At 48.8% G+C, this 23,439-nt stretch overlaps 1 long non-coding RNA gene across 1 annotated transcript in view; it reads left to right on the top strand.

Moving 5' to 3' along the window:
- Nucleotides 1-23,439, top strand: part of LOC142827997 (uncharacterized) — a 222,580-nt gene that overhangs the window by 53,407 nt on the left and 145,734 nt on the right. The window contains exon 3 of the long non-coding RNA XR_012902861.1: nucleotides 10,691-10,842. This is a non-coding gene — a long non-coding RNA (uncharacterized LOC142827997). The remainder of the gene's footprint in view (nucleotides 1-10,690; nucleotides 10,843-23,439) is intronic.

The raw sequence follows: 23,439 nt of genomic DNA, 5'->3' as shown, positions 1-23,439 counted from the left end.
GGGGATCAGAAGCCAAAGTGTCCCTGTCAACTACAAAGGATGTGGCAGGCCACAGCGGGAGAGGGAGCCACCCAGCTCTAGAGCAGTCAGTGATTTAAAGATACTAACCAAGACTTTGAATTGCACCTGGAAATGCATTGGCAGCCAATGCATGGAGCTCTAGTGTGAAGGGCCAGTGTCCAGTTCCCTACTGAGAAGACATTTAGCACTATCAGCAACTTCCAGGTGGCCTTCAAGTAGCCCCACATAGAACATGGTGCAGTAACCTAGCTTGCGGATGGAAGACAAAGGCCTGTGTAGTCATGGCTAGGCTGACATCTGAGAGGGGAGGACATAATCATTCAGCTGAGGGTGAAACACACATTTCTGACCACTGAGGCTGTCCAACAAACCATCTTCTCAGGTTCCCTTGACGATCAAAGAGCTCACCTCCATTGTTGAGGGCAAAACCACAGCTCTCCTTCCTAAATTTTTCACCATCTTAAAAGCGTCTTACTTTTCTTCCTGGTTAGACTGTCCCAAACCTTTTTCTTTTGTAGTAAAGTTATGCGTAAGTTTGTTAACTCTGAAAGTGAACACGTTTATTCAGAAACACCTGCAGAGCATTTCTCCCAGGGGTTGTCTCCAGCCACGAGAATGTTCCTAAGAGGTCACGTGGGAACCTCACCTCCTCTTCTCAGATTGTTTCCCTGAGAAACAATTTGTGTGAGACATTTTTAGTTACATTTCTTAGCAACATTGACTAATGAGCTGTGATCCATCCCCCGTGACCACTAGGCAACCACACAGTCCAGAACTTTGTCAGCCAATCAAATCCCTTCTTTGGTTATGCCTCTTTTGGAAGAAAAAGTAACTTCTCTGCATGCATTTGGCATGTATCTACACCCTAAAGTGTTGCTTCACCACTGGCATGAAAGAAATAACGTAACTACAGTACAGTAGGTTAAAAAAACACCTGCAAGTGATCATTACGTGGTAGCGTTTTCACAGAAAATAGTAAATCTGTCATCCTGGGGTTTATCATTGTAAACAGTTTTTATTTTAAAACAAATAAATAAACTGGTAAGAGTCGCCTATTAACAGGTGTTGTCTACATGCGAAGCCTGGAATTGCAGCCCATAATTGACAGTTGTCTATTTACTCTAGATGATATTTATAGTTGGTCAGATCATCAAGTGTCAGCATTCCCCCCCCCCCAACTTCTGTCTCTTTGTAATTCATGTATTGACTATCAAATTGTAATTGAAATTTTAATCTAAAATATTAATCACTAGTCTGTGCTCCCTTGTGTTACTGACATCAGTTGGGGCTAGGCTGTCCCCTGTTTGCCCATATGGCAGAAGATGCAAAGATGAAATGAGAAAGCAGGCAAGCTGCAGATGAGACAAGAGAAGACTCCTTTGCGTCTCCATATGCTCCTTTTTACACATTTTCAGTCACACTAGGCTGGGAAAGGAGTTAAGGACTCTGCGCTCTAAATCAAAGTAACTCCATTGACTTCAATGACCCTGTCACTTTGTTTATACCAGCTGAGGATCTTGTCCTACGTTTAGCACGTTTAACATTGATAGATCATGTTTTAGCTTATGAGGCTTAGTTCCATCTCCTCCTGCTCTTCAGTAGAGGCGGCTCAAATCAGGGGCGAGGCACACTGAGGCCAGAGAAGCCACACACCGTCCTTATAATGAAAGGAGAGACTGTTGAGTTTGTGGGTCTGACACATTTGATGCAGCAGAGCCAAACCCACCTTAGGCTGGGATCTGAGTGTGCTTGGTTCTGCTGGTGAAGGCAGATGAGGAAGCGGCTCTACGGCCATGTATGCCTCTCTCTGAAATGAGCAAGAGCACTGAAATCGCTGGTGGGCTGTGACTGCAGTAAATAAAGGGGAGATTTACATACACACGGATTGTAATTAGATACCAATTTCTACTGATTTTCAGTGGTTGCCTAGCTTGCCTTTGTGCTTTGAAATTCACCCGTCCGCTGCAGAGGGAGGTGTTTCACTTTCCACTAGCCATAGGAGCGGAGTCCTTAACCATCCTGATACATTTCATTTTCTTTTGAATTTTCTGTAGTGGTGTGAATGTAGGTATACACTTTTCCAGGCATTACGTTATGCACCCAGTCAGCCACCCGCAGTACCTCTTCCATCATCCTGTAATTCATCTACCTGGCAACCAGTGTACAGTACACAATGAAGACCCCTGTAGTGAATGAGATTTAATTTAGTGAACAGCTTTAAAAATCCTCTGGCCTGTGTTATGTAGGGGGCCAGGCTAGGGAGATCTGGCTTGAACAGCTATGAAAAAGAGCCCCTCTGCTCTACTGGAAATGCCAGATTGAAAGCTCCATTCCATGACAGCCTGAAATCATTCATACTGGGAAGGAACACGCTCATTTTAAAGCTCCGTATTACCCATGAGCTACTAGAAGTTTTGGATCATAGCTGAGCACCTCATAGACCAGACTGCAGTTACACCACTCAGCAGACGTCTCGTTATATGAAGCAGGCCACTGTGATTAAAGTCCTAGCCAAGGACTCAGGAGATCTGGGTTCAGATTCTGGCTCACTCTGTGACTGTAAGCAGGTCATTGCATCTCTCTGTACCACAGATCCCCATCTGTAAAATGGGGATAGTGGCATTTCCCTGCCTGACTGGGGTGTTGAGAGGTAAATACATGCATTTTGGCTGGGGTTTGTGTATCGTGCTGATGGGGATCACATAAGTACATAGACGGATCATGTTTTAACTTATGGAGGCTTAAGTAAAGAGGGGGTGAGGGGCAAGGTGGAGTGGTTCTGTGCTCCGGGAAGGGGCGGGACCTTGGGCAGAAGGGGGCGGGGCTGAGGAGGCCAGCCTCCCCGCACCAGCTCTTCAACACCACCTGGAGCATGCTGCCTTGGGTTCCGGTAGCAGTGGCAAGGAGCCCTGATCCCTTCTGAATTGCTTGGCCCTGGGTCAGTTATCCCCTGTGTCTCCCAGTGTCCGCGGGCCTGATGATCTCTAATTGGTGAAAGACCAATCAGTTGTCATTTTGAAATGGATTCTCCATTTGGTGTATACTTAATAAGTAAGGATGCCAATTAATGCTGTCCACCTGTATAAAAGCATGATGCAGATGAGAATGGAGAAGACGTTTAGGGTGTGTTTTGTTAATTGTAAGAGCACTGAGCCAAACTGGCTTGTTATTATGTTTACATACTGAATAATTTGCTGGTTTATTTTTTCCAGACTGCTAATAATGTGGATGTAGCTGAGCCACTGATAGCCTCAGGCACTGTTCAATGATTCACTGAGGCATTCCACAGCTGATTTGTCTGTCGTGCCATGTGCCAAATCCAAATATTCAATATTTGGATGTTAGATTTCTCCCACATGCAAAGATGTTTTGGGATGAATTTAGAGTTTGAAAAAATGTAGGAAATAAGTAGGACTTCAGTGAGGCCATCAAGCTGCACAGGGAGGAATTTCATCCCAGGGCTGTATAACAGCACATGTACAACACAATTTTAAAGAACAAGTGGAAATTTCTACTTGCTCAATATCAGGACAAAGTCTAGAAAGGAACAGGGCTTTTGCCTTAATTACAGCTTGTTATGTAACCTGATAAAACATGATTTCTTGTATAGTTGCTCTTAGGTTTCTATGGTGCAGCTAGGGAATCCCAAGGAATAGTACCAGATCTTTATAAAACACCACCTTATAGAACAGTGGTCCCCAACCTTTTGGGGCTGCCAGGGGGCGGGGCCACTCATGCACTGGGCACCCAGGGGCGGGGCCACCCGTACGCTGCATGCCCGGTGCTGGCGCCACCCATGTGCCGCACTCCCGGGGCTGGCGCCACTCCTGTGCTGCACGCCCAGGGGTGGAGCTGCTCATACGTCATGCGCCCGGGACTGGTGCCGCTTCTGTGCTGTGTGCCCAGGGGCGGGGACACTCATATACCATGCTCCCGGGTGCGGGACAGCTCGCCTAGGGGCAGGGATGCCCATGTGCTATGCACCCGGGGCTGGCACCGCCCCTGTTCCACATGCCCGGGGGTGGGGCCAGCCCTGATCAGTTGGGGGGCGCACAGAAATGGCCCGGCGGGCACCATGGCACCCGCAGGCACCACATTGGGGACCACTGTTATAGAATATTAGGATCGTAGGACTGGATGGTCATTTAGTCCAGTCCTGCCATGAGGGCAGGGGACTAAGTATTGTTCAGACCCTCCCAAACAGGAGTCTGTCCACATCTCCATTTAAAATACTTATGTCAAGTCCATTTCTGACAACTGTGAAAGGCTCGAAGGGTCTGACCAAAAAATAGGGAGGAAAGAGATTAGTCCCCTCCGTTGTTCTGTTAGCTGCTTCCTGCCTTGCTTAGGATATCAAAGTGCTAGAATTGTTTAGCTGTTGTGTTACTAGATAACGATTTTGTTTTATTTCTAAATTTGGGTCAAAATTAAAGGGTTTTAGGTACTTGAAATAGATACGGTAATTCTACTCTACCCTGTTAAATGCCGTCTTCTCATCTGAGGGCATGAAATAGACAACATGGCAATGTTTTTCTAAGTTCATATCAAACTCCAAAGCATCTCAGATTTTCTGCCCATATAGTCCCCCTAATAAGATCTACCTGAGAACAATTGGTCATGGATAGAAGCAGGGTTTGGTGTTTCTTGGACAACACTGTCATTTGGATGTTGAGGTCAATTTGATACAACATACAGTCTAGTACTCCTGACCTATGGCATGACCTCAAATAATTTCACCTGTTTTCTCTCCTGTCCTCTGGCTGTCTTGTCTGTTTTGATTATAAACTCCTCATAGCAGGAACTGTCTGTTCCTGGGTTTGTACAGTGTCTAGCACAATTCAATCCCAACCTCAGCTGAGACATCTAAACAATATTGTAATTTTCACAGTACTGTAGACCTGTAGCTTGTACACAGTAAAGGATCCCTGTCTGCTTTGTTTACTTGTGCGTTTTAATACACAGTAGCATTTCATCTGATGCCATGCAAGCTCACTTCAAGAGAAGCCCAGCAGGAGGGTCATGCCTCATTTTGGGACGTTGCTGCAGTCCCTGATAGATGCTGCAGTAACACACTGAGTAAAATCAGGTTGATTTCCTGTCCTGTGTACGAAATACCAAACATCTCTAAGGAGGCTTTGTCCAATTCTATCTTTAAAGCAAATCCAAAGAGCTCTCTGTGGTGCTCTCAGCAAAGCCTTCTCCAATGTCCCAACTCAGAGAGGCTGGAGCTTTCAAAATAAAACCAACACCGCCCTCAAAGAGGAAAGCATTTCTGGACAAGACTCACTTTAAGAGCCAGATGCTGCTGGTCTGGGGCAGAGCACCCCCTTCAGGAGCTATGTGGGAGGCACAAGTGAGCAAGTCCACTTGCCCCTATTCCTGGAGGCACTCTGGGTGCATCAGTCTAGCACATGTGGTGTTTCTTCTGACTATTTCCTCCCCTCCCAGGGTCCCAGGTGATGCAAACAGTCTGTCATCAGTGAATGAGGTGAAATAAACGCATAAAAGTAAAAGAAAGAAAACCTGCAAGCAGATGCCATCAGGATAGTGGCCTTTCTTGGCAGTATCATTCCACCCCAGATCCCACTGCCAGTACAAGTCTCAATTTCTTTCCCCTCCTTAGCCCTGTGTCTTTTCTGCAAGGGCAAAGACTTAGCTGACTGTCAGATCTCTCTCTGGGATACTGCTGGGGAGCTCAACAGCCTGTTCTCTCCCTGGGTTTTCCCCCCACCTGAGTTTCAGCACCAACTTCAGTCTTGGTATGGCTTGCAGGCCTGGAGGAGAGTTCCACTCTAGCCCAAAGCAGCCCCTTAACACCTTCCATGCTGGCATGGGCTTTGTCAACCCTGTCACACTCCCAGTGAACTCACCAGGGTGGCTTGAGGAATAAGGGAGATGATACAGAAAGCTGTCCAGGTTTCACGGCATGTCCCCAAATGGGGGAGTACAAGGCATAGAAAGATGGGTCAGCAATTAGGGCCCTAGCCTGGGACAAAGAAGAGTTCAGTTCTCTGCTCTGCTATAGACATCCTTTGTGATCTCAGGCAACTCACTCAGTCTTTGTGTGCCTCGGCTATCCATCTATAAAATGGGGGTGACAGCACTGCCCTTCCTCCAGGCATGTTGTCAGCCTAGGTAAGGTAATGGAGGCTATCTAGGGGCTACAGATAGGAAGGCTGATAGTAGTGGGGTGAGGAAATGTCTTGAGAAGCGGCTCTGTGTTTTGGGGCCTTCCCCCTGAATATATAACAGCCTGTTGTTTTGCTATGTGCTCTGCCATGCTGAGCTTGAATAGTTAATTCCCCGGACTTGTCTAAGATTTTGATCTTGACGTCCTGTTGGTTTTTGTGCATCCAAATTACCCGACTCCCGGCTGTCTTGTCTCCTGGGGCTGCTGTTGGTTGAACTAGAAGCTTTTCATTTTCGTTAGAAAGTTTAAAAGAAGGAAAAACACCCCATACTGAGATACTGAGGAGAAAAATCCACTGCATTACATCTGTTTGCATTTAAACCAATTGCCTAAAACATTAAACGCATAAGTCATTTGGGCATTTGGTGAGTGATGAACATTTTCCCCTCCGCTGGTGTGACAGTTCTGCGCCACGACTCAGTAACTGGGATGTAAGTGCAACCAAAGGAATGTGCCAGGAAAATAGGGCTTGTTTAACAAAGCAGGCTGGCTGGCTCTGGTGTGGCAGGCCTCAGACTGGCGGAGTAGTCGATAATCCTCAACCAGACAGAGTTCTTTACAATTGTCAACCACATCAGATCAGATTACCTTGCAGCCCATAGCCATGTTGGGCCAGGCAATAATCGTAGCCATGTTGGGCCAGGCAATAATCCTCAACCATTCCAGGTCACCTTAAAGCAATCACATATCCCGAATCAGGTAGTAGTCCTCTAATATTCCAGGCTGCTCTCGAATCCTTAGCATGCCAGGCCAAGTCACCCCATGAGCTGTAGTTACAGCATGCCAGGCCATAAACTCCAGAAGCTCTGGGTCTTATTAACACCTAACCACCCCAGACAATGCAGCTTGGAAGTGCTAAATCTACTTTCACCCACATCATAGAATTGTCTTCCTCACTTGACGTACAAAGGGAGCAAATGATCACAGAGAAGGCCTGAACACTGGCCCAGTTGCCCCTTCACTCTGCCATTGGCCAATGAGCAGGAAAGCAGGATAATCCCAAGTTTCTGCTCCTCACATTTTGAATTAGCCCCTTCAGGAGGTGGCATGGGATGATAGTACAGAAACATAGCAGTAGCCAGGTTGGATCTGACGCAAGTCCATCCGGCCAGGGTTCTGTCTCTAACCATGGCCAATACAAGAACATAAGAATGGCCATAGTAGGTCAGACCAAAGGTCCATCTAGCTCAGCATCCTGTCTGGCCAATGCCAGGTGCCACGAGGGAATGAACAAAACAGGGAATCATCAAGTGATCCCTCCCCTGTGACCCACCTCCAGAGAACCAGAGGCTAGGGACACCATTCCTACCCATCCTGACTAATAGCCATTGACAGACCTATTCTCCATGAAAGAACGGAACCTATTAAAGAATAGAACCAAGGTTTCTCAACTGCCAAATCAGCATCTTATCCATTAAACTATGGTGCATCTCAGAAGATGGTGTCAAAACTCCACAGTAGGCAGATGTGGACTCATCAGCCTCCATGTTAAGTCTCATCCTGGTCACTAGGGTTGGCTTAAGCCCTGAAGCAGGAGGTTTAATATCCCTTCCAAACCCTGTCATCATTATTTATATAACACTGGATATCCTTGATGTTTATATAAATGTCCTGTCCCCTTTTGAATCTTGCCAAGCTCTTGGCCTCAACAATGTCTTGTGGTAATGTGTTCCATAGTAAAATGTGTGCAAACATATTGCCTTGTAGCACTTTTGAATTTTCCACCTTTGAATTTAATTTCCCCTTGCTCTTGCATTGTAAATCAAGGAGAACAGACATACCCAATCACCCGTGTCTAGCACATTCATCATTTTGTACAGTTGTATAATGCCCCCTTCTATTTGTCTTCAAAACAAGCGCTGTCCTTTCAATCCCACATCACATGGGAGCTTTTCCATACCTCGGGCCATTCTGGAACATCTCTGAATCCCCTTCTATAGCTATGCAATAACCTTTTGGAAATGAGTGACTGATATTGCATGCCAGTTGAAATAGGTGACTGATATTACACTTCACTTGAGGTGCACCACTGATTATACAGTGGCATATAATATTGGCCCATCCCCTTCCAGAAGCATCTGACCATCTTGCTAGTTTTTTTTACTGCTGCCGCACGTTGAACAGAGGTTTCCATTGAGCTCTCTACAGGGATACCTAGGCTCGTTCCCCGAGCAGACACAGCTAATTTAGAATGCTGTAAGCTGTCCGAGTAGTGTAAGTTTTTCCCTTCAAGGTGTGTTACTTTGTCCTTGTCACCTCTGAATTTCACCTGTTTTCATGATGCTCATTCATCTAGCTTGGCTAGATCCTTCTGACCTTCCTCGCAGTCCTCTCTGGTCCCAAATATCCTAAATTATTTGATGCCATCTACAAATTTTGCACCCTCACAGACCGCTCCCCTTTCCAGAGCAAGAATAAATAATATTATACAACATGGGACCTAATATGGACTCTTGAGGGCCCCACTGTTAGCCTTTTGCAGCAGCCAGAAGCAAAAGAAGAGTGATTACTTCTGATGAGGCTGGTTTGAAGATGCAGACAAATGAAGGGTAGAAGAGGATAAGCACCAAACCCCAGCCTGGAGACATCTGGGGGTATTGCACAGATTGCGGAACATCTGGAATGGCAGAACTTAACAGTGCAAACAGGCCATTGTATGCAATGGTGGAGAGGCAGAACTGGTCTGAGACAGGGCCTGCCGTAATTGTCCCTGACAATACAGACCCTGAAGTCTGCTCAGGTAGCAGCTAGAGAGAGACTACTGCCACCTCCACCTGCTCTCAGCCCCTTTGCATAGTCATCTGCTATGCTTGTGTGTGTCGTTGGGTGACGTCTGCAGGACTGAAAATGCCAGCTGCCCCACAGGCCCCAAAGTGCCAAGTAGAATACTCAGAGGGCGGAAGGTATTTGTAGCCTTTTCATTGGAGATGAGGTGGGGGGAGAGGGAAGTGCGCACAGTTTATGAGAAGCCAGTGCACGGCTGTATATCAATACACAGTGTTTGTGCATCAGTACAAAATGTGTGATTTCAACAGTGTTCCCCAAGCACGTCTCAGGGCTGGCCTACGCAGCACCTCACTGTGGATCTTGGACTCTCATTAGTATAAAACAGATCTCAGGGTCTCCCTGGCCGGTACGTAATGAGCCTGTTAGAGCAGGGCTCCTGCACATGCGGAAGGGATGATGCCTTTAATTGCTCTTCAGTTGCTTCCCATTTCTGTCTGAGACACTGGTAGCAGAAGGGATGAGGGAGTGGTCTGAGGGCTCTTCAGGGCCCACGGATACACTGGAGAGCTGTTTGCTCCAGCTTGGCTAGGCTTAGCTGGGGGCCCCTGGCCATCTGCCTGTGCCACAGAGTGCTGCACAGGAATGTGCCATGTGACTGCAGCAGCAAGGCCACTGATTTAAAGCTTGCCTGTCATGTGACACAACATGTGCAGCAGTCAGAAGGGGAGCTGGGAGAGGGCTGCCCAAGGGCTCCCACAGTCTATGGTGGTACATGTGGTATAAGAACCTGAACATAAGGCCATGACAGAGCATCGCCCGAAGCAGGGGGCTCTTTAACCTAGCAAATCCCATGTATACAGTACATCACGTTCCTCCTGAACTAAGCCTGGTGATTCTGCTTTGGTGCTGGATTTGGGGGGCTCACCGCATGCGCTGGACTCACAAGGCAGTAAGGAAACTCTGGTGGGAGCATCTCGCCTGCAGCATTGACGTCCCTGTGCATAGCACTGCCTTGCAACATCCAGGCCAACGCAGACACTTGCAGTTATAGACAGGGCAGGCAGGGGAATGATTGCAAGCCTAAATCCTGGGTCTTGCTTCTGACACAAGCGAGAGCGACCCTGTGGTTTGCCCCTTGCTAAGGCTCTGTCAGGTGAGCCTCAGTGCCTGTTTTTATGCCTGGGAAATAAAAATCATAGGGGTAGGGGAATGGAGGAGGAGCTGAGAACTGGGAGGAACGCTGTGGGAGCTAAGCCCATGCAAGTGAAAACCACTACACGGCCCATCTTCATTGGGTTTCTCAACCCCACGGCCCCCACCATGGGATTTCCTGCAGCTCCAAGATTTATAGTGGCAGACAATGGCAATCAGTGCTGATATAAATGGGATCGATTCACCCGCATTCACACTCTCCCATAGGGCAGAGCCTGGAGCAGAAGGAGTGGTAGGGAACTCTTCATATTTGATACAGAGCTTTCAGGCTTGGCTTGTATCTTGATGGGTGCGCAATAAGAACCAGGCAGAGTTTATTTTAAGTAATGGGGTGAGATATCACCCACTGAACACTGGCAATCTGATCTTTACTCAGTACACACCATGCCTCGTGGCTTCTTTTCTAATGCTCCTTTGTCTGTATCCTCGACTCTCTTAATAAACTCCTCTGCTTCCAGCCTCCGAGTTTTGTGAGAGGCACAGACCATCTCTCTCACGGATATATATGAACTGAATTCCACTGTTTTGGTGCTACCGCAGGTCCCAGAGACTGGAAAGTAACAACCCAGCAAGTGCTTGTGAAGGGCCCCTGCCTGCTGCACCATTCTTTTGCCGCAGGACACACACAGCAACACAGATCTGAGCTGGCTTGCTCTACAAAGGGAAAGGTTATCAATGCAGTTAAGGGAGAGGTAAGTTCAGAACCATCTTGTCAGCTTCCTTGGAAGCAGATGACTAATTAAAAGGTCAATTTGCATGTTTAGGTTCCATGTTTGGGATGCCCCTTTTATCCTTTCTGTTGTGAACATGAGCAATTGCTATTTGAAGTGACTCCGTCTTACATACTTGTAATGCTGGGTCTAGTTTGTAGGATGTTGTCAGGGCCCCCGTTAACAATGCACCTGGGAATATATTTCCCCTGATGCCTTTGGTTTTGCTCTGTAGGTTTGCTGAGAATTAAGAGCTTGATGAATGGAGGGGAAGAGTTTTCACAAGTGTATATGAATTGGAGAGGTAGGCCAGGCTTGTAGGCCAGGCAGTGGACTGGGAGCCAGGAGATTTTGGTTCCAGTCCTGGTTCTGCCAGACTTACTGTGTGACATTGAGCAAATTGATTAATCTCTGTGTGCTTCAGCTCCCGCTCTGTTACACAGGGAAAATATTGACCTTCTCCCTACTTGTGTCTGTGTTGCCTAGGTTGTAATGCTCATTGGTAGTGACTGTCTCTTGCTGCACGTATGTACTGAACATAGTGTTCTGGGGTCCCACACTCAGTTGAAACCTCTAATCATCCATAACAAGAGTAATGTTCTCAACTTCAGGACTGAATTTTGGTTGCATATGATTGATACATATGAATGAATGATACTTTTCATCAGCATCTTCAGGTTTGGGATCAAGTACCGTTTTGGAATCGAGTATCGTTTTCTCCTCTGGCAGTAGGTGGTAGTTAAGGGCCTGGAACTTCTGACTTCTAAATCTTCACGTTCCTCAGGATGCCAAGTGGTCAGATCAGTGTCTGGGCAAACTTCCCCAGAAAGACTTGAACCATTCTCAGGACCCCTCAGAAGCCATGCAGTGCCCAAGGCAGTTCCAAACTCATTGCTGTTCCTCTCACATGGCCACCCACTTCTTTTCCCACTGCATGCCTCGGACTTGGGGCCTGTCATTGGTCACAGCTCTCCTCCCTCTGTTTCCCACAGGTGTTACACCAGGCCAGCTTGCCATAGCTTGGCGAGTTCTTATTTTCACCTGGAGGCTGTCATTTTGTACCCCAAAATCTAGGCTTCCACTTAAAAAAAAAAAAAAAAAAAACCACCCACCAACCTCAGCTTTTTGCTCCTTTAGGGCTGCGATAACTTGAAATATGCAAACTGATTGAACAAAAGGAGTGTGTCTGCAAACAAGAGCACAGAGAAGCATGAACTGCCCTCAGTTTCCGTCAATGATATGTTAACTCTGGACTCTAATGATGGTACTGGAAGGTCACCAGTCAGCTTTTCACCGCTCAGAGTACAAAAGAAAGAAAAGAGTCTATGAGGATTTTGCAGCTTATCCTTTTCAGTGTTTACTCATGGTATGTTACTAAATTCAACCCACTAAACTCCTGGCTGCATGACAGCACCCCTGAGCACCCCATCTGGACTGCCCTCACTGGGACAGATGGAAAGTCTGACTGCAGATGCCCCTAGGGTACACAAGAGGAACAGGGCTGGCACACACATGCTAGCATAAAAGAAAAGGTCTAGTAGCCCTGGGATGCCAGCTGCTTTTGCAGCTCCTGGCCCAGGAAGCAGAGTCTCTTTTAAGGACCCCCCCCCCCAGTGACCTGCTCATCTGGGGCTCCAGAGAACCCCCTTCCCATACCTGCCAAATCCACTCTCCCTCTCACCTCCATGGGCAGAGGCCATACAGTGCTGCAGATAAATATCTGCGCTGTAGTGATCCAGTGCCAAGTCACCCAGCAGCTCACACCTGGGTGCAGTCTGCTGTCCTGGGGGTTTCAGACATCACCCTTCCCTAGCCATTTCCTGGCTTTCCTTTCACTCGGGAGGGGAAAGAGTCCTGGCTAACTACACAGCCGCCTGCTCTAGCTTAGCCACAGTGCTTGCAGCAGAGACTTAGCTCAGCCTGCAGCTCCGCAGAGCCCTTGGAACTCAGGGTGACTGCCCTGCTGCAGAGAGACCTGGAACAGCTGGAGGATATACTGAGTTGTAAGGCCACACTCAAAGGGGAAGTGCGTGTGGCAATCTGCCCTCCTCCGGTGCTTTTCAAATGTGCTTTCCCCTCCTTACACACTAGAGCCACTTCAGCCCCTCCTGGCCTTTCATCCCTCACACCAAGGAAATTAACCTCTAACAAGAACCAGCTGGCTTTCAGGTCCTGACTGTTGCTGCTCAGAGCCTCAACTCTACTCTGCCAGTCCCGGCTCATTGCAACCCCCAGCTACTATGCACCCAGGTATTCAGCTATGTGGCAAGCACCTATGCAATTCCTTTTTCTCCAGGGACCACTGTAGACACTCACTTTTCAATTGAGCTGTTCCTTCTGGGTGGGGATCACTTGGAGGCCAAAATCCACACATCCACCACTCCAGTCACACCAGAGGGTTCTCCTATCACTTAAGCCTTAAGGTAATAGAGCTCAGGTGTAGTCCATCTCCCTCCTGGGGTTGATGCCTCCCAACTAATACCACCCAGTTTCAAACCCTCTTTCCTGATTAAAGAAGAGTCCCGCCTCAAGTTATTTCCCCAAATTAACAAATGAAGTAAATAATAGCAATCACTAATACAGCTCCATTGCTAGAGCATTTTCCTTCTATCCCCAAACACATGGCAGATTCTAGATCAGGTTCCCAAACTTTTTGGCATCACGCCCCCTTTTTGATTTTTGAGAAACTCTCACGTCCCCATTCCCCCCCCCAAAAGTTGCCCTTTTGAAGTCTGCCCAGGAAGCTCCATCCTCCTCCCACTCCAGCCAGCCTGAGCTGCACAGACTGGACTCTTTCTTGAAGGGGCTTGATGGGGGAGGGGCTGGGTCGCCTCGTGCCCTCCCTGGAATTTCTTCATGCCCCCCCGGAGATGCACCCCCCCCCCAGTTTGGGAACCTATGTTCTAGATGCACAGTGCCATCAAAAAGCAGGGGAGCAGCCAGGCCCCCCACCTTGGTACATAGCATCATTGAAGGATATTTTGGTGAAGAACAGTCCACCCCCTCCTCAGCTCATTAATATCCCTGCAGAGCAAGCAAGCTCAGAGGTTGTCAGGTCTGGGCTGAAAGGGTCCGTGAGCTGTAGGGGGTGTTTTGGGGGTAGGACACGGAGCTGTATGTTTGTGAGGCGAATGAGCTGTGTGGTACAAAACAGGGGTAGCTTCATAACAAAAGAGCAAAGAGTCCCTGGGAGGCCGGGTCAGATCCTAAGTAGGAGGAGGAGAGTTGGGTAAATCAGCTCAAAGTACGTTACGGTCTCCGCAAAAGGCATTCAAGGGTGTGACCCTGGAAAGAGCAAAGGAAAGAGAATCCCTCTGCTGTAATGGGGTCCCCGCGGGGGTCCTAGCATCCCTTCTCTGTTACTGCACAGGTCCACAGAAGGTGGCTGTATAAGCATATTTCCTGGGAGCCAGGCAATTATATGAGGGACTTGTTCTCCCATACTGTATGTTGATGTGGCCCATTGCCCTGCCTGAGGGACTACTGGATAGTGCATTTATCAGGTACTGGAATGCACTTGTCCTTTGGCTTCCTGGTGGCACTGGACTCCGTGGACTCCAGGAGGATGGTCTGCTGTGCTGTTGATTTGTGGATATCCTGTCCATATCCCTTTGAAGTGGATCCTGTGTGAGGGGTGGTTAGTGAATGTTAGGACTCAGTACCAAGGGCTTGCCCTTATGCTGTTCCCAGGAGTTAATGCCACCTGCGTCTGGTCTGGCTGTGGCTGCTGTGTATGTTTGGGAGACAGAGGATGTCACCAGGAGAACCCAGCCCTACATGTACTCAGAAGGTGCCCTGTGGAGGGTGCCAGAAAAGTTATTTTTTTATTGTTTGGGAATCCTCCAGAAAGACTTTCATAGTGCGCGAGAACTTTACCAAACTGCAGGCTCCTCAGAGAGCAGCTGTGTTGCCTAGAGAGGAGCTAAGATCTTCTGTGATCTAATCCAAGTTTTGCTCAGGATTCCATAGGAGGCTTTGTCCGAGTCATTTAGGCCCAGATCCACTGTGGTATTTAGGCTCCTAACTTCTACGGCTTTCTACGGAAGTTAGGAGCTGAAATAACTTTGTGGATCTGGGCCTCAGAGACAAATTTTCATAAGTGATTTCTAAGTTTAGGTGCTTTTTGTGCTTAACTTGAGCCCCCTTAATGTTTCTGAGCACTCCCAGCGAGAGCCATGCAAATCTGTGGATATCCGCTTTGAATCCATGGGTATCCGCATCTGCAGATTGTTGAAAAGACTGATGCGAATGAAGATACAACTTTTGTATCCATGCAGGGTTGTGCTCACAAATCCCATAAAATCCCTGGGAGCAGCAATATTCAGCACCTCTGACCCCCAGCCCATTCCCCCACCTATAGAACAGGGATCAATAGTCTATTTGTTGTTTTTTTAAGTTGACTGGTTAATTAGTTAGTTCCTTAGAAAATATACAACAAAAGATCAATAATAACTGGAGATGAGCAAATATTTAACCATGGATAGTTTGTCAGACAGATTTAGCCCCTTTGGTCAATCTACTAAATATTCACAGATCAGTGTGATCTCCCTGAATTGGTTTGTGGATTTAGTTAATATGATAAATACCTTCTCTGGGGGAAAAATTTGCACTTTACTGCTGTCACATATTAGAAACTGCACATATGCTGCCTTGTGGCAACTTGTCACATTAAGTCCCCGGTATAGTTTCTGTTCCATGAGTAGATGAGCAAACAACCCTTATTCAGTGAATACTTGTGGGGGCACCTTTTAAAACGAGTGTCTGTGAACGCTGGTGCACGCAACTCTGAAATTAGAGCTCTGCCAACATTTATGCCAGCAAATGTAATTTCTGAAATGCTTTTGGAAAATGAATGCAAAGATTGCAAATACACATGGGTGAGTCATCAGCCGGGTTTGAGCAGCAAACCCCAGGATCAAAAACAGTTGTGCTACTATTTCGACTACAGGAGAGCATTAGCTGCTGGTTGACTAGCCTGTGGAATGGGCCGTAACATCCACTTCGCTAGAGTATTTCATGAATATGTCCTAAATGGACTGGCAGAATATCCCCAGAACCCAGTTTTGGTTATTGGCCTGTCCCTAACAAGTGCTAGTAGCCGATGCTGCACGAGTGCCGTGTATTATTAGTGAACAATGTGCATTTCAAAGTTCCAGGCGTATCAGTGCTTCAGCAGAGGCTGCTCTCTTTGCCACCTCGCACATTGGGCTAATGTGTGTACAATGCTGCACCATTGCTAATGAATTGTCTCCCCGCCCTTCCCTTCAGTGAAGCCACACGCTGCTGTGAGGTGGTGCTGTCACCGTCATTTACATGGCAACACACCGTGATGTCATAAGGAGAAGCTCTTTGTGGCCAGGCCAGGCAGAAAGCAACACTTCTGGCTTTGAACTAACGCCATGGGGGGAATAGTGCTGAGGTCAAGTTGCTTTCCCTAATAAGGATTTTTATCTTCCCATGCCCGCTGTGATGCAAAAGCCCCTACTTCACAGTAATACGTGAGGGGAGGCACAGAACAACAGTGAGGTAATGGCCCCTCAGCGAGGTGACTGGAACAGGGGCGACAGCTGCACTCTCTCTGCTGGAACTGCACACAGCTAACGCTCCGCCAGAGGCTAGGACAAGGCATTGACTAGGTGCTGGTACCAATTAGCAGCCTGAACGGGGTTATTACAGGACAAGCTCTGTTTAACTTAACTGCTAACAGACTGGCTTTGTCAGCTGGAAGGAATCACAGGCAAACAGACTTAATGGCAGCCTGGGGGAGCGGGGGTGGGGAGAATGGTGCCTTCCTTTCCTAGACACAGTGTATTTGATAAAGTACAAATGTAACCAGCCCAGGAAACATATGTACCCAGAGGGTCAGAAACCATTAAAGTCAAGTGTATTTTGTCAATTCGAGTTTGCCTGAGTGACAGGAGTCTCAAAGACTCTGGCCCTTTTGACATGACGTCCTCTCAGGGTCCTCTGGTCACCAGAGAACAAGGCCATACAGTTAATCAGCATGTACAAGCTGTGTGAATTGAAGGGATTCACACCTGTACTTTCTTACAGATCCAGTGTCACCAATGGGTGGGAACCAGCTCCTGTTCTGACCATAGTTAGCAACAGTTCTCTAAGACTCTTAAAGCCACCACCAATCTTTCAGGAATATGGAGTGTCTTGGTATTACCTTTCCGAGAGTGGGAAGACCATCCATTCCATTAAAGAGGAAGGCTTGTGTGAGCTCCACAAAGCCAAGCCTTCCAGTGTTGCTCACATCAGAATCACACTGGCATTGATCTGTGAACTGTTCTAGCTGGATGAAAGGGCCCGGTCCCTGGAACTCTGCATGACTGAGATTGGGAGCCTATGCAAGGGGGCACGGAAGGAGTATTTCACCTGCACACATCGTCACTTGGCTTCAGGGTGAGCCAGGTTTTGCCTCTAAGGACCAATCAAAAAGCTCCCAGGAAATTTGGCTCAATGGCGAGTCCTGGCTCAGGAGCTGCTGTCAGGTAGAAAGAGCATTGTGACATGTAGTAAGTAGCCTGCTCTGGAAACCTCAATGGATAATCATGCTAATTGGCCATGGCTGGGAAAATGCCCCACACTAATGGGTACTCTTATTGCTGTGATGCCTTATCTAGGCAGAGACTGGTGTCATTAGTACTTAATATTTGGTAAAAGCCAATAGCCTACTTGTTGCTGAAAAACACACAAAAGGAATATTCATTGTACTGTACAAACTCAACATGCTTGTAAATCATTTGAACTTGCATTTGACTGAAGTAACAGGTCGGGGGTGACGGGCACTGGCAGAGCTGTGTGTGAGGAGCCCAGGGCTGGGATAGCAGGGGGCTGCAGAGCAGGGGGAGGGGCACTGGCAGAGCTGTGTGTGGGGAGCCCAGGGCTGGGATAGCAGGGGGCTGCAGGGCAGGGGGAGGGGCACTGGCAGAGCTGTGTGTGGGGAGCCCAGGGCTGGGATAGCAGGGGGCTGCAGAGCAGGGGGAGGGGCACTGGCAGAGCTGTGTGTGGGGAGCCCAGGGCTGGGATAGCAGGGGGCTGCAGGGCAGGGGGAGGGGCACTGGCAGGGCTGTGTGTGGGGAGCCCAGGGCTGGGATAGCAGGGGGCTGCAGGGCAGGGGGAGGGGCACTGGCAGAGCTGTGTGTGGGGAGCCCAGGGCTGGGATAGCGGGGGGCTGCAGGGCAGGGGGAGGGGCACTGTCAGAGCTGTGTGTGGGGAGCCCAGGGCTGGGATAGCAGGGGGCTGCAGGGCAGGGGCACTGGCAGAGCTGTGTGTGGGGAGCCCAGGGCTGGGATAGAAGGGGGCTGCAGGGCAGGGGGAGGGGCACTGGCAGAGCTGTGTGTGGGGAGCCCAGGGCTGGGATAGCAGGGGGGCTGCAGGGCAGGGGGAGGTGCACTGGCAGAGCTGTGTGTGGGGAGCCCAGGGCTGGGATAGCAGGGGGCCTGAAGATCCATTCTAGATGGCATTGACAATGCAGAACAGTGCATGAAATGATGTGTGGAAGCCACTCAAAAAGAAAGCATCAAGTTAGTACATCCAGGTGCCTATTTACTGAGGTCCCAGTCTATGGTCCTGGCTTAAAAAAATAAGTGTGAAGAGACATGCCAATAAACAGCACGTGCACAAACCCCCAGTCGCAAAGAATGCTCGGAGCGCTGTGCAATTCATTTAAGACCCCCAAATCTCCCATAACCGTGGTGTCAGGATTCAGCATTTCTGATGTCAATAGTGTGTGGTTATAGGCAAAGGCATCACTCCAGGTTTCCTGTGGGTCAGAGGGAACACTGGGTCCAAGAGAGTATTTTAAATGGTGGCAGAGAGCAGCTGAGATGCGCTGGCAAAGCTCTGACCATGACATGGGACTTTTGCTTTGACTGGTACTACTTCCAAGAGGAAAGAAGACCAAAATGAAGTTCTCAGAATAAAGTGTGGCTATATGGAGCTGCATAAACCCCTCTATAATTGGTGGGGCTATGGGGCTGGAAAGGTCCCATGCTGCTGAGCTTTGCAAAGGGTATGTCCCTGGCAAAGCCTGCTCCACAGACTATGGAGAGAATGAGGTAGCTTGTGCAAAAGCAGGTGCGGAAGAGAAGAATTGCCCCCCAAAGGAGAAAAATTCCAGTGAAGCAAAGTGGGCAGAGCAGCTGCAGAGGAAGCAGTTTTCATCATGTATTTCCTCACCCACATGCCATGTGCACATGGCCACCACCTTGGATAAACTTCCAGGCTGCGGCTGGGAAGGTTGTAAGAAATGCCGACTGCTGGTAAATGTAGATGGGAAGGATCCAAATAGCTCTGTCTAGAGGTGATCTTTGAACAGACTGGTGTAATATTGACACCAGCAGCACGTTACAGCCCAACCAATAATGCAAACAGCTCGCACTTGCTCACAGTGTGGGGGAAGGGCCTCCTCGAGAGCAGCCCCAGGAGAGAAAGGAAAGGGTTAAAGAAGCTAATTGGGCTCCGGGACAGCACATCCGCCACCTCACCTCGTGTGACACAAGTCATGCGACCGGGGAGGGCAAGGAGCAGTTTTCTTTCTCTCCTGTTCGCTGAACCTCTAATTATCATTTCTGTGCGAGGCAAGGAGGTGGAATTCCATTGTGTGTCAGCTGGGCGAGCCTGCTGAATGGGGTTTTTCTTCTATTCTTAAAGGGGACAGCCCTCCCTAAGCTGCTTTCACACTGCCCCGGAAAGGCATTGCTCTCCTTCAAAAGCCTGCCCAAGAGCGCCTGGGCTTGTAAATGAATTTCGCTGCACTGCAAGTTGCTGGGTGGACGTCTCCCCGGGGTCTCTGTCGATCCCCAAACAGCTTCAGCACTGAAACTTACCCTTGTGTCTCAATTCTGCCTTCAGAGACCGAGTTCAGCCGTGGGGGCTCATTCATTCCTTGGCTGTCAATCAACCAGGGGGCCAATTAGTGCCGGAGTGGAGGTGTGCTCCGTGGGATGGGGGCTCGTCCGCTAGGAACTGGTTCAAGTCCCTCCCCACACACATATTTCACACAGGCTGCGAACAACAATCTGGTGGTAATAGTCACGGGTCACTAGATAGTGACCTTGAGGTAAAAGGTTTCATATCCCATTACTGGTTCTCTAAGCCATCAGCCCACCTGGTCACTTTGAATCAGAAAATGGTATTGAAGCCCCTGGAGAAAGTCTCCTGTTGGCCAGTCTTCAGTCTTGTGGGTTTCCTTGCACCTATGTGGAAATTGCACCATGACTACCAAGTGCTGGGACTTTGTTATGTGATTAGGGAGGAATGTATTGATTTCTTTCTTGTGCTGTACACGTTCAGTGGCCAATGCCAATCGCAATTCCGCACCCCCCAACCTTTATGATGGGTGTCTAACTTAAATCATTAAACTTAGCTTTTCGGCCTGTCCTTCAGGGCCTGTGGGTTCTTTCACTGCCTGTGCCACAGTTTGGAAAGGCTTGCAGTGCATAGTGCTACCCCTTCCCCCCCTTCTCTGTCCCTTTTGAATAGTTTAGATCCTCCTGTTCCTTAGCCGGGCAACTAACCCCACCGGCGTTCTGCAGTGCTAGCTCAACCTGTCTCCTAGTCTCTCAAGGGTTTTTTGCTGCTTCCGGGCAAATGGCCCCACCTCTTCTTCCTCTGTTACAATTTGACCTTCAGGATTATTTTCCTCATAAGGCAAACTCTCCACTCCCACTTCGCTTCCTCATCTAAATCCCCCCCGGTCAGACCAGCCACCCTCCAGCCCGCGAGGTCAGGTCCTCCAGATGTCGCGCAAGGAGCCAGTCAGTGCTCCTGCGAATGTGCAGAAGAGCATTGTCTAGGAGAGCGGGTGTCAGCATGGCAGGGGTGGGGGAGCACTACCCAAGGAGCAGAGGAGTGGGATTATGCTGACCAGACCCTCGGCTGACATTAATGTGGAGCTGAGGCTCTGGCATCAGGCATGCAAAAGGGCAAGAAGGTGTGTGATTGTAGGTTTGTAGGGGAGTATGGGGCTGTATGTGTAATCCCAGGACAGCCCTGATGGCTGTGGGTGCAGGTGTATACACACAGGCATGGCTAGTGTTGGTGGGTATTAGATTAGATTAGATTTCTGCATGGGAAGAGGCAGAAGGCTCACTCTTTGGCAGCTTGAATGCTACTCTCTCTGTCTGTCTCTCTCATTCAGGAACAAAGCGTTCCATTTGATCAGTGTGGAGAGGAGAGGAGAATGCCTGCCCTGTCACTTATGTCTGTGTCACAGCCCGGCATTAAAATCCTTCAGTGCTGCCATGAAAATGACAAGCCTTCCGCCTCCAGGACCATCATGAGCCCAATTAACATTTTACAGGCCCATAAATGTCATTTTTGGCACAAGGTCTTGTATCTGACCTGTGTGGGAGTGGCCATCCATCCTACCCTTTCCCTTAAGGGGGCACTGATGGCTGTCCCTGGAGTATACAAGAGAGGGGAGGCAAAGCTGGAGAGAGGACCGGGGGTCCTGGTTAGGAAGTGACGCTTGCAAGAGGGTGAAGTTAGATGAGGCAGCTTTACCTTATTGACCTTATGACGCTGCTGTTCTCCATGGGCTGCTCTGCGCTGGGTGACGGCAGAGCTCTGTGTAGCCCATACGTTGTAAGAGGCTGTACATACCCACCACACAATAGCACTGTTCTGGAACATAGACGGAAAGGGAATTCTTTTCATGTCTGTCTCATTTTTGTCTGGCAAAACCCAGACGTTTGTGCCTGTGATTATGTGACGTGGTAGCTTTGCTGATTCCCAGGATTGCTGGGCGAAGATGCAAAGCTCTGCCAACATACCTTCCCAAAGTTTTGGTGGGGGCACCTTTGTGGGGCGAATCCAGCTTACCATCAAGGGCAGCATGTGAGGTAGTTGTGTGACTAGAAAGAAGGGAGATGTGATTGTGATCAGCTGGAAGGCAGGTTGGCAAGGAGGGAGTTATCCACATGTTGGCACCAGGGCTGGCAAAACATGTTTGGGTGTTGGGGAGATCTTTCGGAGGAATGGCATTATAGGGAAAGTGTGGGAGAGAAATGTCAATAGATTAAGTAGAGATTATAGCAGAGCAGCTCCCATCTGCCTGGAGAAATGGTAAATGTTTGGAGTTCTCCGGCTGCGAAAGATCAATGACTGGAGACTGGGTGGACCTGAGAAGTACTTGGGGCTGAGTTCTGACTTGCAAACTGGGCTTATGTTTGGCTTTGGATTTGATTCCGCTGGGTGGCACAGGAATTGCCGCATTTTAAACTTTTCTGGTCTCACAGAGAAATTAATGGAAAGGGGATGAGCAGCAGTGGGCAGAGCTGGCTTCCATCTGGGGCCCCAGCAGACTTTCCCCTCATCTGCCTGTTCTCAACATCCCAGCTAGCTGCACCTCCAATGTGTTTGCCATCCTCTTCTTCCTGAATTTCTCAGTGCTGAAATGTTCTCCGTGGAATGCAAAATTTGCTGTGCCTCGGAGGGGCTTGGCCCCAATGGGGATTGTGTGTAAGGTCAATGTTCACATGAGGGTTGCTGTCACCTCAAGGGATTTATTTGCATTTTGCTCTAATTACAAAGGTTTTCCTGTGTGTGCACATGTGCACGCATATCAAACATGTGCATATGTACATGTGTTTGTGTGTATCTATGAAACAGGCAGGCCTGTCTGTTCACTTCCTTTAGTTTTCTTTGATCTCTAGTTTTCCTCCTGGATTCACCCATCTCCTGGAAAAAAAAATACAAAAGAATCAATTTCCTTTTCATTCAATTTCATGTAGCCTCTTTTTGTCTGTCCATACTTTTGGGGATTTCAGAACAGTCCTCACTGACATCACTCCCTTTCTTATTGTGCCAGCCATGTTTTAACACCTTTCTCATTAGGGTTCAGAAGGAAAATCACTTCCAAGGCATGTGTGTTACAAACATACGGTCAAACCCTTTGATGATGCCAAAGAGCTTACAACCAAAGGACTTCTCTGCATCTGGAAGTTTCGCAGCCCAGGGAAGACTTGGGTAAAGGGAGTTTACCCACTTCTCCTTTGGGGAATAGGGACTTTATTCCCCTAAAGCACGGCTGGGCAAAATACGACCCGGGGGCCAGATCCGGTCTGCCAAACCACTGGCTCCAGCCTGTGGACCACCCTGCTGGGATTTTCAAGCATGCACCTGCCATGGTTTAAAGTGCAGTCCCTGTGTTTCTATACTCTGCAGGGCAGGATGGGGAGGGGGGAGCTTTGTGTGATCTCCTGCCCCAGCCCAATCCTCAGTTCCCATTGGCCAGAAACTACCACCAATAAAAACTGACTTCAGCCAATCACTCAGCTCCTATTGGCTGGAAACAGCCAGCCAGTCAGAGCTGAGAGATTGGCCTTGGAGCTGGGGTCAGCGCAAGCCTCTTCCCCCACCTGGCACTGAGAGCCGCGTGAAAGGAGCAGCCTGTATTTTCAGTTGGGATGGGGCTGCAGCAGGCAGGGAGTCGGGGCAGCAGCAGGCAGGGAGTCCAGCCTGCCTTGGGAGTGCTGCAGGCTGGGAGATGCTTAAGCGAGCGCCCCCGCTCGTCCTACATGCCAACTCCCTCCCCAAGGTCACCATGCAAACCCTCTGCACCCTCCT

Source organism: Pelodiscus sinensis, chromosome 3 (genome assembly GCF_049634645.1).
Source record: "Pelodiscus sinensis isolate JC-2024 chromosome 3, ASM4963464v1, whole genome shotgun sequence".
In the NCBI taxonomy this organism is placed as follows: Eukaryota; Metazoa; Chordata; order Testudines; family Trionychidae; genus Pelodiscus; species Pelodiscus sinensis.
The sequence above is the reverse complement of the archived record's forward strand: the minus strand, read 5'-3'. Positions and strand labels throughout refer to the sequence as shown.